General features: G+C 32.1%; 1 pseudogene; it reads right to left on the reverse strand.

Annotated features, from left to right (window-relative positions):
* Positions 1 to 12476: 12476 nt before the first annotated feature.
* On the reverse strand, positions 12477 to 13731 carry LOC115229253 (annotated as a pseudogene).
* Between the last annotated feature and the right edge of the window lie 736 nt (positions 13732 to 14467).

Consider the following 14467-nt stretch of genomic DNA (forward strand, 5'->3'; position numbering starts at 1 on the left):
AAAATTTGTTTAGGGTTAAGGTTAAAATGTTTAGGGTTAGTGTTAGGGTTAAAATTTTGTTGAGGGTTAAAGAAAAAATGTTTAGGGTTAGGGTTAAAAATTTGTTTAGGGTTAAGGTTAAAATGTTTAGGGTTAGTGTTAGGGTTAAAATTTTGTTTAGGGTTAAAGAAAAAATGTTTAGGGTTAGGGTTAAAAATTTGTTTAGGGTTAAGGTTAAAATGTTTAGGGTTAGTGTTAGGGTTAAAATTTTGTTTAGGGTTAAGGAAAAAATGTTTAGGGTTAGGGTTAAAAATTTGTTTAGGTTAAGGTTAAAATGTTTAGGGTTAGTGTTAGGTTAAAAATTTGTTTAGGGTTAAGGTTAAAATGTTTAGGGTTAGTGTTAGGGTTAAAATTTTGTTTAGGGTTAAAGAAAAAATGTTTAGGGTTAGGGTTAAAATTTGTTTAGGGTTAGGTTAAAATGTTTAGGGTTAGTGTTAGGGTTAAAATTTTGTTTAGGGTTAAAGAAAAAATGTTTAGGGTTAGGGTTAAAAATTTGTTTAGGGTTAAGGTTAAAATGTTTAGGGTTAGTGTTAGGGTTAAAATTTTGTTTAGGGTTAAGGAAAAAATGTTTAGGGTTAGGGTTAAAAATTTGTTTAGGGTTAAGGTTAAAATGTTTAGGGTTAGTGTTAGGGTTAAAATTTGTTTAGGGTTAAGGTTAAAATGTTTAGGGTTAGTGTTAGGGTTAAAATTTTGTTTAGGGTTAAAGAAAAAATGTTTAGGGTTAGGGTTAAAAATTTGTTTAGGGTTAAGGTTAAAATGTTTAGGGTTAGTGTTAGGGTTAAAATTTTGTTTAGGGTTGAGGAAAAAATGTTTAGGATAAGGGTTAAAATGTTTAGGGTCAAGGAGAAAATGTTTAGGGTTAGGGTTAAAAATTTGTTTAGGGTAAGGTTAAAAGTTTAGGGTTAGTGTTAGGGTTAAAATTTTGTTTAGGGTTAGGAAAAAATGTTTAGGGTTAGGGTTAAAATTTGTTTAGGGTTAAGGTAAAATGTTTAGGGTTAGTGTTAGGGTTAAAATTTGTTTAGGGTTAAGGTTAAAATGTTTAGGGTTAGTGTTAGGGTTAAAATTTTGTTTAGGGTTAAAGAAAAAATGTTTAGGGTTAGGGTTAAAAATTTGTTTAGGGTTAAGGTTAAAATGTTTAGGGTTAGTGTTAGGGTTAAAATTTTGTTTAGGGTTAAGGAAAAAATGTTTAGGGTTAGGGTTAAAAATTTGTTTAGGGTTAAGGTTAAAATATTTAGGGTTAGTGTTAGGGTTAAAATTTTGTTTAGGGTTAAGGAAAAAATGTTTAGTGTTAGGGTTAAAAATTTGTTTAGGGTCAAGGTTAAAATGTTTAGGGTTAGGGTTAAAATTTTGTTTAGGGTTAAGGAGAAAATGTTTAGGATAAGGGTTAAAATGTTTAGGGTCAAGGAGAAAATGTTCAGGGTTAAGGTTGAAATTTTGTTAGTTGAGATTAAGATTTTTATAATTAAAATTAAATTAAGTTTTTTACCGTTTGGACAACTATTAAAAATAGGGGTTTTAAAATCAAATTAAAAATTAGGGTGTTTTAGAATTAGGATTTTGGGTGTTAGGGCTATTATTAGAATGTATATGTGTTAGGGTTATATTTTTAAAATTTTTAATTAATAGAATTATATTTAGTTTTTAATTTTTTTAGAATGGAAGACCAATTTTTAAATAAATATCGTAACGGCAACGCTGTAATCATCAAATTTGTTGATTGGTTGCTTTGTGCATACTTCCATTTTTTAAAAAACTAAATGAAATCAAGAAAAAACTATACAAAAGTATAATTTAACATTAACTCATATATTTTTAGTGGAATAAAATTTTTATTATTGATTTTTTTCTCGGTCCAAAATAAAACCTGGTCCAAAATAAAACCTGTGACAATTATTATATTACACTTTTAAAAATGTCATTTATTTATATAATATGAATATGTGCATCTTAACTGCAAAAACAAAGATAATCACAACCAATTTCTAAAACAACCTTAATTGTTGAAGGCCTATTTAATATGTCGCGAGCGCAGCGAGCGACCGAGCGCTAGACGCGACTTTTACATCTAACAAGCCTGTCATCAACAAATATATTTATTAAATGATTTAAAATTTTAACATTATTTAAAATTAAAATTGATATCCATTTGGCCATAAGGCCATTAATAGATAACTATTAAATTACTAGTAAAAAAAGCTAATCAATGCCACAATATTTTAATTAATTTGTCCCATATCTCAGTAAACGTTTGATTCTGCTCTTATATTAGAATAAACGTTTTTTCTATATTCACCGTTTGTGACAGATACCTTCTATTCACGATCGACTGACCACTTAAGTCAACGTATAATCATACTAAATAAAAAAAGCACTTAGTTTTTTTATCATTGTCATCAAGGGACTAAAAGGAGGTTAAAGAGCCCTTTAAATCACTTTAAACACTTTTTATTGACCAAAGGACCAGGGTAAGCCAGTTAATTATAATCGCCCGTGATCCCCCGATTCATGCGAGGGAGATCCTTCTGAAAGGTTCGATCCTCCCCACAATGAACGGACTGAGACGACGATGTCCCAGGGTCAGAGTTCTAGAAGTCCTTTTTCGGTAGGCATTAAGTGCCTCCTGAGCGTTTCCATATCCGATTGGAAGGTCCAACTGACATGGTGGACCCCATAACGCCACGCTAAGACCGGAAGGAAGGTAAGAGATCCCCATTTTCAACTGTGTCGTGCCAGAATACTCGTTGCCTCACGGGCAGGGGAACGATAACGAGAATTGACCCCGAGTGTTCACGACACTAGTATTAGACAACATCTGACTTTTTTCCAGTTGATTTTTAATTAATATTATTTTATATTTAATTTTAAACATCCAATATTTTATTTAATCTAGCAAAATATATTTGTAGAAAAAGAACTTTACAAAATAAACAAATTCCGAGATTCATGTGTTTTTAATAAAATAGACCTCATACAGGGGAAAATTTTTATACTATCATAAACGACTGATTGAGATATTTCTTTAATTCTTGATTTATTATTATTTATTGTAAATTGTTTTTACATTCTAGTAATCAATAAAAGCACTGTTTTCCTAAGCCTTCTCTTTTTCAAAATGAAAGATGGGAGATTGGTCAGATCCTCTACGTTCTCCCTGACATTACATTTAAAATGACATTTAAATTCTCGAACGGTCAAAAATTTTAAAAACTCATATAATTTTTTTTAAATAACGATATCTAAAAGTAAAAAGATAGCTAAGCTAATTAAAGGCCTTACATAATTGATTTGAAGTTTGAAAAATAAACACATGATTCAATTTTTTTAGAACACTTTCTATGCCAATTTAATTTTTTGGTGTTAAATATGAAGACTTTTCCTTTTTATGCCCTGCAACCACTAAGAGTCGCTTTTATGTGGTTTGTCATGGTATGTTTTTTTTGCCCCTTAGTTTTTTGCAGTAGCATGAAAGCAGAATTTATAGAGGGATATGCATATGGCCAAGTGGCCATGATTATCTTACTTTAAAATTACAAGTAAAATGCTAATCAATGAAACTTGTCTGCTACAAAATCTTTAGTTAATTCTAGCAAATGAGTTGGTTTTTATTTTAATCCATATCAGTTGAATCTTTTTATATATACATAACTAATGAAAAAAAATTACGAAACAGAGCTACAAAACCTTGAAAATGAAGTGGAAAAGTACAAACACGAAGCCCAAATGTATGCATCTATAAGATGCTAGGGCGAAGGAAGAAATCTGAAAATCAAACTATACAATATGTTTTTACGTTTTTTAATATCTCTTCAAAATTTTCCCAGACCACTGAATGTTCGATTCTCCTCTAATATTACTAATCGTTTCTTTTCCGTATTTATTAATTTGTGACAGTTTTATTTAACTTTTTAGAAAAAGAATCTCGCTTTTTCTTAACATAAGTTGCAAATCTTGAAAACTACCCTGCGCAAATAATTACTTTATTTAACATGCGAAAATGGAAGAGACAAAAGGACAAAATTACTTTAAGTACTGCACATGTGTATTTTTTATTTCTTATTGCAAAAAATAATAGTTAAATAACTGGTATGCACCCATAGTCTGCAAGGTGGTTTTACCAGAACTGTAAAAATTGAAAGTACAAACATATTGTAAATAAGTATTTAGATCTGATACCAGCCGAGAAAATCTGAAACAACGAATTACTCAATTTACATGAATTCATTATTGCATATTATTCAAAATAATTTTTGAGTTCTAATAATTATTTTTTCGTTATTTTTTATTAATGATAAAATAATTTTGCTTATATTTTAGTAGAAATTTTTTGAACTGAGTTATTGTCGGTTTTGGAAATGTTAACTATTGCGGTACAGACGTCGGAAAGTAAGTTGCTATGTTTTTCAAAGATTATATTTAGATTCTTTATTATCGATTAGAGCGAGAAATTAAATAAAAGCCTCAATAAACTTTATTGTCTTCTCAGAATTGTTTTTTACTACATTTTCGATTTTCACAACACTTGTTCAGGGTAGACTTTTAACCAGACTTTTGAACATTCCGATTAAAATCGATAAAATGAAAGTTCCATCTAAAATTCGGCCACCTCTAAATTGCATTTTTATCCCAAATTGACGTTGTTCCATTTCTCCAAATATGGACGTTACGGTTAATTATATATATAAATGGTCGGAATGTTTTTACTCTGAAGTATCAAAAATTTTTCAATAAAGATTTTTCTTGTATTTTTATTGACCTCTAATCGTCTTTCATTTTTCAAATCTAACATCTTTTAAAGTGTAGTAAAATAAATTCAATAATTAAGTATTGTTGATTTTAACACTGAGATTTTCTATTTTAGATAAAGATGCTAATATCTCGCAAATTTAGGAGCTAGTTTGCTTGTATAACATCAGCCATATTGATCCAGCGTACTTGTGTAATTTTTATACCTTTTTCCACCTCTTCCATCTTCCTCAATAAGTTTTTACCTGTCGATATAGGTTTGAAATGAGGATTCCTAAATTAACAGTTTCTTGATTCCTTTCCTCAATTCGATTGGTAAGCTGTCAATATTTAGGCTCTTTGTCTTTTTTCTTTGTCTTACTGTTTAATTAAAAATTAAAAATTTGATAATTAATACATTTTTAAAAAGCATGGCACTACGTAAGTCTAGAGTAATTACACACAACTTTGTATGTGTAACAAAAAGTTTTAGTGTTTTTATTTAATCTTTAACTCAAATTTTTAGGTTAATTTTTCTAGTTCGTAGGGTAATCAAGTTATTTTTTGGTTTATTTTCTTTATTTTTTAGCTTAAAAATCGGCCTAGTCATTATAATTGATTTGAAGCTTGAAAAATGAACTTTCATGCAAATTGAATTTTTTGGTGTTAAAAAAGAGGCTTTTCCTTTTTAAGCCCCAAGCGACCCTTAGTGGTTGCATTTACATCTGCCATATTTGTTTCATAACCTATTTTTCTTTACTTGTAGCATTTTACAATTGCATGAAAGCAGAGTTTTTAGACTGCTATCCATATGGCCATTGGTAGTTTACTTTAAATTATAAGGAATAAAGCTAATCAATGACTGTTTTAGTCTGCTACAATATTTTAATTAATTTGTCAATCATTAGTTTATTCTAAAAAATTCTGTTCAACATTTTTCAATGTTCAGTGACGTTTGATTCTGGCCAGATATTAGAATAAAGGTTTCTTATTTATATTCCCCGTTTGTGACAGCGTGCCTTCTATAACGATTTTAATTCATTTAATTAACTGTTCGTAATTAAATAAAAAATGATCTTGAATGAGTTTGCGATTAACAGATTTTTAAAAACACTTTAAAAGTTATGTAATTTTTATGTGTAACAAAAATTATTTGTGTTTTTATTGTTTAGTTAAGTTAAATTTTTAAGTTATTTTTTTTAGTTTGTAGTTAAATAAAGCTAATTTTTGGTTAGTTTTTTTTTATTTTTAGCTTAAATAATTGATTTGAAGTTTGAAAAATGAACTTCCATGGAAATTGAATTTTTTGGTGTTAAAAAGAGGCGTTTCCTTTTTATGCCCCATGCAACCACTAAGGGTTGCATTTACCGAATCGCCTTATTTGTTTCATTACCTGACTTTCTTAGCATGTAGCATTTTACCCATATGGCCATATGGCCATAGGTAATTTACTTTAAATTATATATAAACAAGCTAATCAATGACAGTTTTTGTCTGCTCCAATATTTTAATTAATTCGTCAATCATTAGTCACTTCTACCAAATTCTCTTCAACTTTTTCCTATTTTCAGTGACTTTTGATTCTGCTCAGATATTAGAATTAAGGTTTCTTATCTATATTCCCTGTTTGTGACAGCGTGACTTCTATTTATGATTGACTGACCACTCAAGTCATGCATGCATAATTATACTAAGTCCTTTGATATTGTTTAAAAACAGTACATTAATGGAATTCTGGTGCGAAATAAGAACTCTCTCAGTTAATTCCATTTATTACTCAGTTAATTCCATTTCACACAACATATCGGTGAAACGGCAATGTCAAATCATGTATATTTAAAGTCAAAGTATTGAAATCGTCTTAAAGTAGATGATAAAGCTGAACATTGAAAATGTTTTTCAAATTTTTGACAGCAATAAAACATGAAAATTTTAAAAATTTTTGCGAATTTGTTTTTTGTAAAAAAAGTTTTAAAAAATTCATTTTAAAATGCATCTTCATGATAAGATTTCGGTACTTGTGCATCTCATGCATCATGAAATAAGGCTCGAAATACAAAAAATATCATTACTTTATTTAAAACCGTATTTGTAACAATAAGGTCACCAATCAGGAAAAGTTTCTTTATATAATTATTTTCTAGATCTAATAAAAATAAAATTCAATTAAATTTTGGTAACTGAGACGTTTCTTTGTATTTTTTACAGATAATTTAATGGAATTGGCATTTAAAAAATAAAATAGTAATTGACATTTCAAAATATCTTATTACATGATGCTTTTCACTTTTAACTTTGAGATTCGCTCATTTACAATTATCTGTCGAATAACTAAAAAATTCCTTATTAAACTGGGGGACCTGGCAAGCAGAAGGAGAAATGATCATCGGGCTTTTCCAACGCATATTCCGATTAAAACAGTTAGAATAGCTATCTTGCGTGGGAATTGCCATTTCATCTTATCCTCTGCTGCTAATTAAATACTGTGAAAATAATTGTTCCTGTAGTTTCATGACTGTCGTTTGAACAAATACAAAAGCTAGTCGTATTATCTGTCACCCCCGATGAAATCCAACTTGGTTTTCTAGCAGACTATAATTGTAAAATTTTTTTTTTGTATTTCACATAAAATATCAAGGGAAACAGATAGTTTGTCTTTTTATTAGCTTTTGCTGTATCTTATAAATTTTTCAATGAGTCTCCCAAAGTTTATAACACAATATATTTAATTTCAATTTATTCCAATTATTATTATTTTGTATGAAATGAAATTAAAAGAATAAATATATTCGCGCTTGTATGTCTGTTCAGGTTTATTCCAAGTGTATTTTGGAAATATTAAAATTATTACTCCAAAATTCTGATTCCAACAAGGAAATTAAAACAGTTAGAATTCTCAAACATCAATTAAATAGGTTTTTGAATATATGACAAATCAACTCACTGAGTCTGACCTTCTGGTTCTTTTATCCTTATATCACATTCTAGAAAGAACTTCCTCTAAATGAAGATACTGTTCATTGCCGACTTACATCAGCTCCGTAAGTTAACTTTGATTATCTTAAAGAGATTGTAAATTAGACGAAATTGTAGCTCTTATTAACAGTTATTATGGCTATGATATTTTAAAAGACCGGAATATTAGACAAACTTTAGAAAGTTCAGATTTGTTAAAAATTAATTTCAAATCGGAAAAGGAAACTGATTATTTTTCTGCAGTAAATAGTTCCACAGATTGTATTAAGTCAAATCGACTTTTATGGTCTATAAAAGAAGAAGCGACATTGTTGGATGCTGTCAAGATTTATGGAAAGGATTTTGACTATATTTCTACAATTTTACGTGAGAATCAACGTTCAGCTTCGGCAATAAAGAGAAAGTGGGAAAAGATGTCATGTGACAAAAAGTTGTTCAAAAAAGTTAGTAAATATTGGAGAATTCATTTCAAAAAATAATTCTTCATTTGAACATTAATTTTTTGTGTTTATTAAAATGTTTTTAAACCTTACTTGATTTAATTTTTTAGTTATTTTAGTACGAGAGTGTTTCAATAATAAAACTAATTTTAGTTTTTAACCCTTTCTTTAAGAAAATTGTTTTACATTTAAATTAGTAGGTTTATTATGCTGTTTATTGCTACATTCATTAATGTGTATTATTTAATACTAAAGTATTTCATTCCTTAAAATATTGATTTGTACTAAACGAAACATTTTTATTGTAAGACAAAAGAGGATAGTGACAACAATTAGGACGGAAAAATAAACGAGACAATTGATCGGGGGAATCGAGATCATTGGAGGGGCGTCCGGTTTTCTGTCTGGAGGCAAGTCAGTCTGTTATTGATTCCGCTCGATAAATGGGTCGGTCACCCGAATTTGTATCTGGAAGAACTGGATAGATTCTTTGATGGTCTGCCGCATCTCCGAGGACTTAGTCTCGGCCAGCTTGAGGCTGGGTCTCGTAGATCTAGCCTATAGGTTAGCTTCAGAGCATAGCGCCGTATCTTTTCGATTTCATTAGAATTATCTTATTTAGCATCGATTGTGACTCCCAAGTACTGTAAACAGTTAGCATTGATTGGCTTCTCAAAAAATAGTTTTTATTTTTGATTACTTGCTTTTTTAATAGTTTTATTGATTTTGTTAAATACTTTTTGAACTCACTTTGCGTTATTGATATTTGTAATTTGAGTTATTTAGCTTTTTATGAAATAAATTATCAATATGATTTATTTGTATTAAGAATATACGAATTAAAAAGAAATAGATACGTGTCTACAAAATTAGTACAAAATTCCAAAAAGATTTAAATAAATAAACAATTTTAAAAGCATTACCATTTGGAAAAAACCGAGACTGCTTATTTTATCTAATACACCGCGCCAATTGTAATGCACATCATTCATCAAGGACAAAGCGTAAGAAAAATTGAACGAACGCATAGACTAGGGCTAGCTGGCATGCTTAAAAATGAGTAATTTTCCTCTGAGCCGTGCTTGGCCAAAACTTATGTTTTTAAGCAGCTGGTCGCCACTGTGAGGATTGGAATCTGCCTACCTCTCGGTTCACCCGTACCGCCCAAACATAAATGTTGATGAACTTGATTATCACTCCTCTTTCTGTCACGGAATTGGACGCTTTCCTCGCTACTTCGTAATTCCGGATTCCACACAAAGCTGGAACCTGATCTTTGCAAAAATAGCAGAAGACCAGACAGTATGACGACCTTTCCCTTCAATGGAAAAATTGTCTGGTTTGGAACGCTCAGAACATAAGAGAATCACTCGAAAGTTTCGGAATCCTATCCAAAGAGGTCAAAAGCAAGAAAATACGCTAAATATTCTTATTTTGAAAACTGTAGAGCAGGAGTGTCAAACATGGGGCCCTCAAAAGACATAAGTGTAATCCTCAGCGTACTTTGGCAAACATAAGTGCGGTCTGATTTAATACAAAAAATTAATTTTTATTTTTTTTATATTTAATTAAAATTTTTAATGATAATAGAATTAAAATGAAACAATTCGTTATCTACAATTTGTATTTAATTGTATTGTATTTTTAAATCGTGTTTGTCAATGTCTCGTACTTTTTCTGGACTAAAATAGAAACGGTGCTTGAAAGATGAACGGAGAGTGTTTCAAGATAAATGGGAATTTCTCTATTTTTGCACAAGGGTTGATGGAAAAATACATTGTTTGATATATAACAAGTTTATCGCTATACCGAAAGAATACAACCCAATGAGGCATTATCAATCTAATCATCTATCATACAATTATTTCGAACGTATTAAATTGCTTATTAACCAAGAAGGTCCAATTCGCGTTTCAAAGCTAAATGAATTGCGAAAAAATTTATCTGCGTTACAGGCTCATTTCACAAAAAGTCATAACCAATGTACTGCATTAGTCACTGCAAGGTATGAAATCAGCACAATGCCTGCAGTAAATGGAACTTCAAAAAGTTTGCAACAAAAATCATTGCTATGTTTGGTTCGACATATAGTGAACAGCTTTTTTCATTTATGAAATTGACAAAAACTGCTCAAAGAACAAGACTAACTGATAAACATTTATCCTCTTTAATACAAGTCGGAACTACACGAATAGGTCAGCCTGACATCAAAAATTGTATCTAAAAAAAGATGTCAATCCTCTGGAAGCAGTTTTCACCAAAATTAAAGGACGATGATTGAATAATTTAGTTTCTCTTATTTGGTTATTCATCATAATAAATATCATAATTAATCTTCCCTTAATGAGAAATTATTATAAATGCGGCCTTCGAAGCGAAATGAGTTTGACACCCCTGCTGTAGAGTGTTTGTTCCCTGACAGTCAAAACGTCTTTAATACAAGGATCTTTTACTCGGAGCCTACTCTAAAAAATCGGGTAACCATTAAAAAGGGTTACTGGCGACTAATCCGAGCACAGGTATCTTCCGAGTGAGTCTTCCTAGGTATAGTCAGGGGTAATGTTCTGGCTATCCGCTAATAAGCATTCCCTTTACTTGTGAAACTTTTTCTTAATCAATAATATAAAAAATAAGAAAGTAAATCAACTAACTACGACTAAAAGGTGTCTGTCAAGAGCCTAGGGGTCAGCTCTTGACGCAGCGCTGCGTATGGAATGGCAGTTTTCCGGTGAGCACAGCGACCGAGATTCGCTGAAAAGCCAGCTTGTCTGTCGATCGTTTTTTTTTGACATGATCTTCGATCCTATCAACCAGAGTTAAAAGAAGTGTTAAAAACAAGATGTTCAATGTGAGGACCATGACATATACAGAGACATCCTTTTCTACAGGTGGGGTCACTGGAGGATTCTGCATTTCAATCTCTAAAATCGTAATAAGGTCAACTGTCTCCATTCGCACAACCTTAAGCAAAGACAAGACAAGCTAATAACATAAATAGCAAAGACAAGCTAGACATCGATAATTTAATAATTTTGAATTACAAGTTCCTAACATTATATCCATTAAGAACCGATAATAATGGAGGAGATAAACATAACAATATATAATAGTAAAAGACAATAATGTCTGAATAGGCGGTGCATAGCATCTTAACAAAATATTGGTGGCGTCTCTTGATAGATCGAGCATTCACAGCTATGATTTTGATTTGAACTATGTTGCTTGCATTCTCCCTCTAATAGGAGCCGTTGGAGCATTTCAGGTTCCACACCCAGTTTTGTCAGGGCTCCCATAAAATGGCGAAAGAATAACAAAAAAGCATTTCTGTTGTGCTTTTCCTGATTAGAGAGGGCACTTGTTTGTGGCGAGATATTGTCTGAAGGAGGCTTGTCTTCTTGCGGGCGTCAGCCGTAGGCATCGAGTTGATGTCGGGGTCGAGTTCAGGTAAAGTCTAAATGCAGACATCGGCTTTGGACAGACTCGGAGTTGGCCCCTTTGCCCAGATCGATTCAATCCGTTGGCTTTTGTCTAGCGGACCGGGTTTCTAGCTGGCAGATTGTAAACAATCCGTTTTGCTGGGCGGACGGCATCCGCAGTAACACTCAAGGTATCCCGAGTTGTTGAAATTTATGTAGATACTCTCAACAAGAGCTATTCTTTGCTTTCGGGCAGCTTTTATGCCTGTGTTCGTCCCGACAAAGTAGGCACCGGAGTTTTCGGTGCATATATTGGATGTGTGTTCAAACGGTTGCACCGGAAGCATCTTACAGCTGGGAGCTTGTGCCATTTGCATTGGATATGCCTGAAACCCAAGCTGTAATTCCGACGCTGCTGAAGATTTTATCCTCGGCTCTACCGTTGAGCGTCAGCTTCCCAACAGGAATGCCGGCTCATACCGAGAGTATCTTTCGTAGTGTTTTTGATTTGTAGCGAAGTCTATCAAATATATTTATTCGAATCAAATAGTTTTTCTAGAGAGTAAAAAAACAGGTATAAAAATTAAACTTTGGGTATTCCAACAATCTGAAAATAAACAACGAATACAGTTTTCAGCCTAATTACTTTAAATGATGAGCTATTCAATCATAAACAAATAGTATTGTAATACGGGAGTGAGAGCTATAATGACTCACAATCACATACCTATGAGAACTACTTCCAACCATTTAAATTGCTATTTAGTATGAATTATTAATATCAAAATTTTGTACTCATATGTTAACATAAGAAAAAACCAATAAATAAGTAACCCTAAACTGAGTATAAAAGTCCAATAAAATATTTATTTTTATCAAAAATCAAAATAAAAAAGTAGAAGGGTACAAAAAGTCAGATGAATCATATAAATCACATACTTTGTGAAGAATAATCACATAATCTGACTCCATGCACCCAGGAAGCACTGCTCAATACTTCCTACCATAATTGATTTTCATGATCTTTCGCGGGAACTTCAATGACTCTTACACTATCCTCTATCCTCGCTGTACGGTTCCCCTTCTGAACCACTCCAATAATCCACGCCTGGTACCCTTCCTGCCTTTGAAGATCCTTACAAAAACTCGCCGCTTGTTGTTGTGGTAAAATTATCAAAAGCCCACCTAAAAACAATAAAATTTCAAAAACAAAAAAACCCGAAGTTTCAGGACAACGACCACTCAACAGCGGAAAAGGACTCCCACACGATTTATTAAACGAGTGTAATTTAGCAATAACAGGAATGTTGTAAATCAAAAAGGAGACTTGATTGGTCTGGCAACGTGCCAAATTCTCCGCATGGCCTAAAAGACCATAACCCGTCACATCTGTTGCCCCATGTGAATTATAACGTTTCATTAGAATTGAAGCTAACATTTACCCAATTAATAAAACCTTCTCGATTAAGTCTTGTCATTGAGTCAATTGCACGTTTATAAGCTTTAATCACATCACTTTGACGGGCTACACTCTTGAGTTTACTCCACTTGTCAGGCCGATTGAGCCACAAGTACATATTTATAGCCAATTGGGTTCCCAGAGGTTTCGTAAGAACCAACACGTCTCCCTCTACTGCACTTGTTGGCCTAAAATAAATAACAAAAATAACATTAAATAGTCTTTACATATCGAACTTGCAACACCTCCAATGACCATCCAAGGATTAAAAGTAACACTTCCACCCGAAATTTCAATTCCCGCCAATTTAGCTTGATCCTATATAATATTACGTAATCTAAAAGCCACTCTAAATCCACTACGAATCAAATCCACCACAATACTCCTCTCAGCCCCAACAAGTCCTGTACTGACACCCAAAATCATTTTCAAACAGTCACAATTAGAGACTCCCAAAGCGTAGAGATCGCTGAGGACATTAGAACATGCTATTCTCCCCTAAAAGTTATAAACGACCAAAATAATACCATTTTGTAAGGATCGTCAATATTTGGGTAGAAAAAATCAGTAGTTTGTATTAGACTGAGACCTCCGTACCGCAAGGGGACAATACTGCAGTCAATTCCTTGAATATATAATGTAAGTTACCCATTAAGGATCTGGAAGAATTTAGATCCATGGGGATGTTCGGCTTCTGTCCCTCCAGTAGTCTGAGCAGGACTGACTGGGGGACTTTGCACCCTCATCCCTTTAGTTCGGTGTATTTTGTGAGAGCAAAATCTCTACGTAAGCCGTATTTCGTTGGGTCGAAACCGACTTCTTGTTTATCCTAAAATGATGATATTATATTTAAAATATATGTTTTATTAAAGGTTGAAAAATAACACGGCACAACCATCAAAAAAATTAGATAATATCTTATTTGATTATTAAAATTTTAATTAAACAAATAAAAAAATTATAATTTTTTATTTAAAGTTAATGAAATTCGGTTGAAAGCGGCAAACCTGCTAAACACTTTTTCCGATAAAGAGATTATCCCAAAAGCCTGGAACAACATCATAAAGTCATCGGCAATCCATCTACGGGAGGTTCGTCCTGAAAATCCCCGTCCGTACCGAAAATGCGTCGGGACAACGGCGGAACATCGGGAGAGGCTGCGCGAACTGCTGAGGGAGGCTGGGATCACCTGAATTCTTCTTTCTTTTCGCTATGACGGTGGTTTTCTGGTTCAATAAATAAAAATAAATAAATAAACAAGAAAATAAATTTCTGCACAAATTTTTCATCGAGGAGCATTTTATTTGGTTGGATTATATAATTCATTTAATATAGGATGAAGAACAAGATGTTTCAAAACGTGACTTTAATCAGTCAACATTGGAAGACCATTTTGACAAATCAAGACTACCTCG

This window comes from Octopus sinensis, unplaced genomic scaffold (assembly GCF_006345805.1).
Source record: "Octopus sinensis unplaced genomic scaffold, ASM634580v1 Contig12217, whole genome shotgun sequence".
NCBI lineage: Eukaryota > Metazoa > Mollusca > Cephalopoda > Octopoda > Octopodidae > Octopus > Octopus sinensis.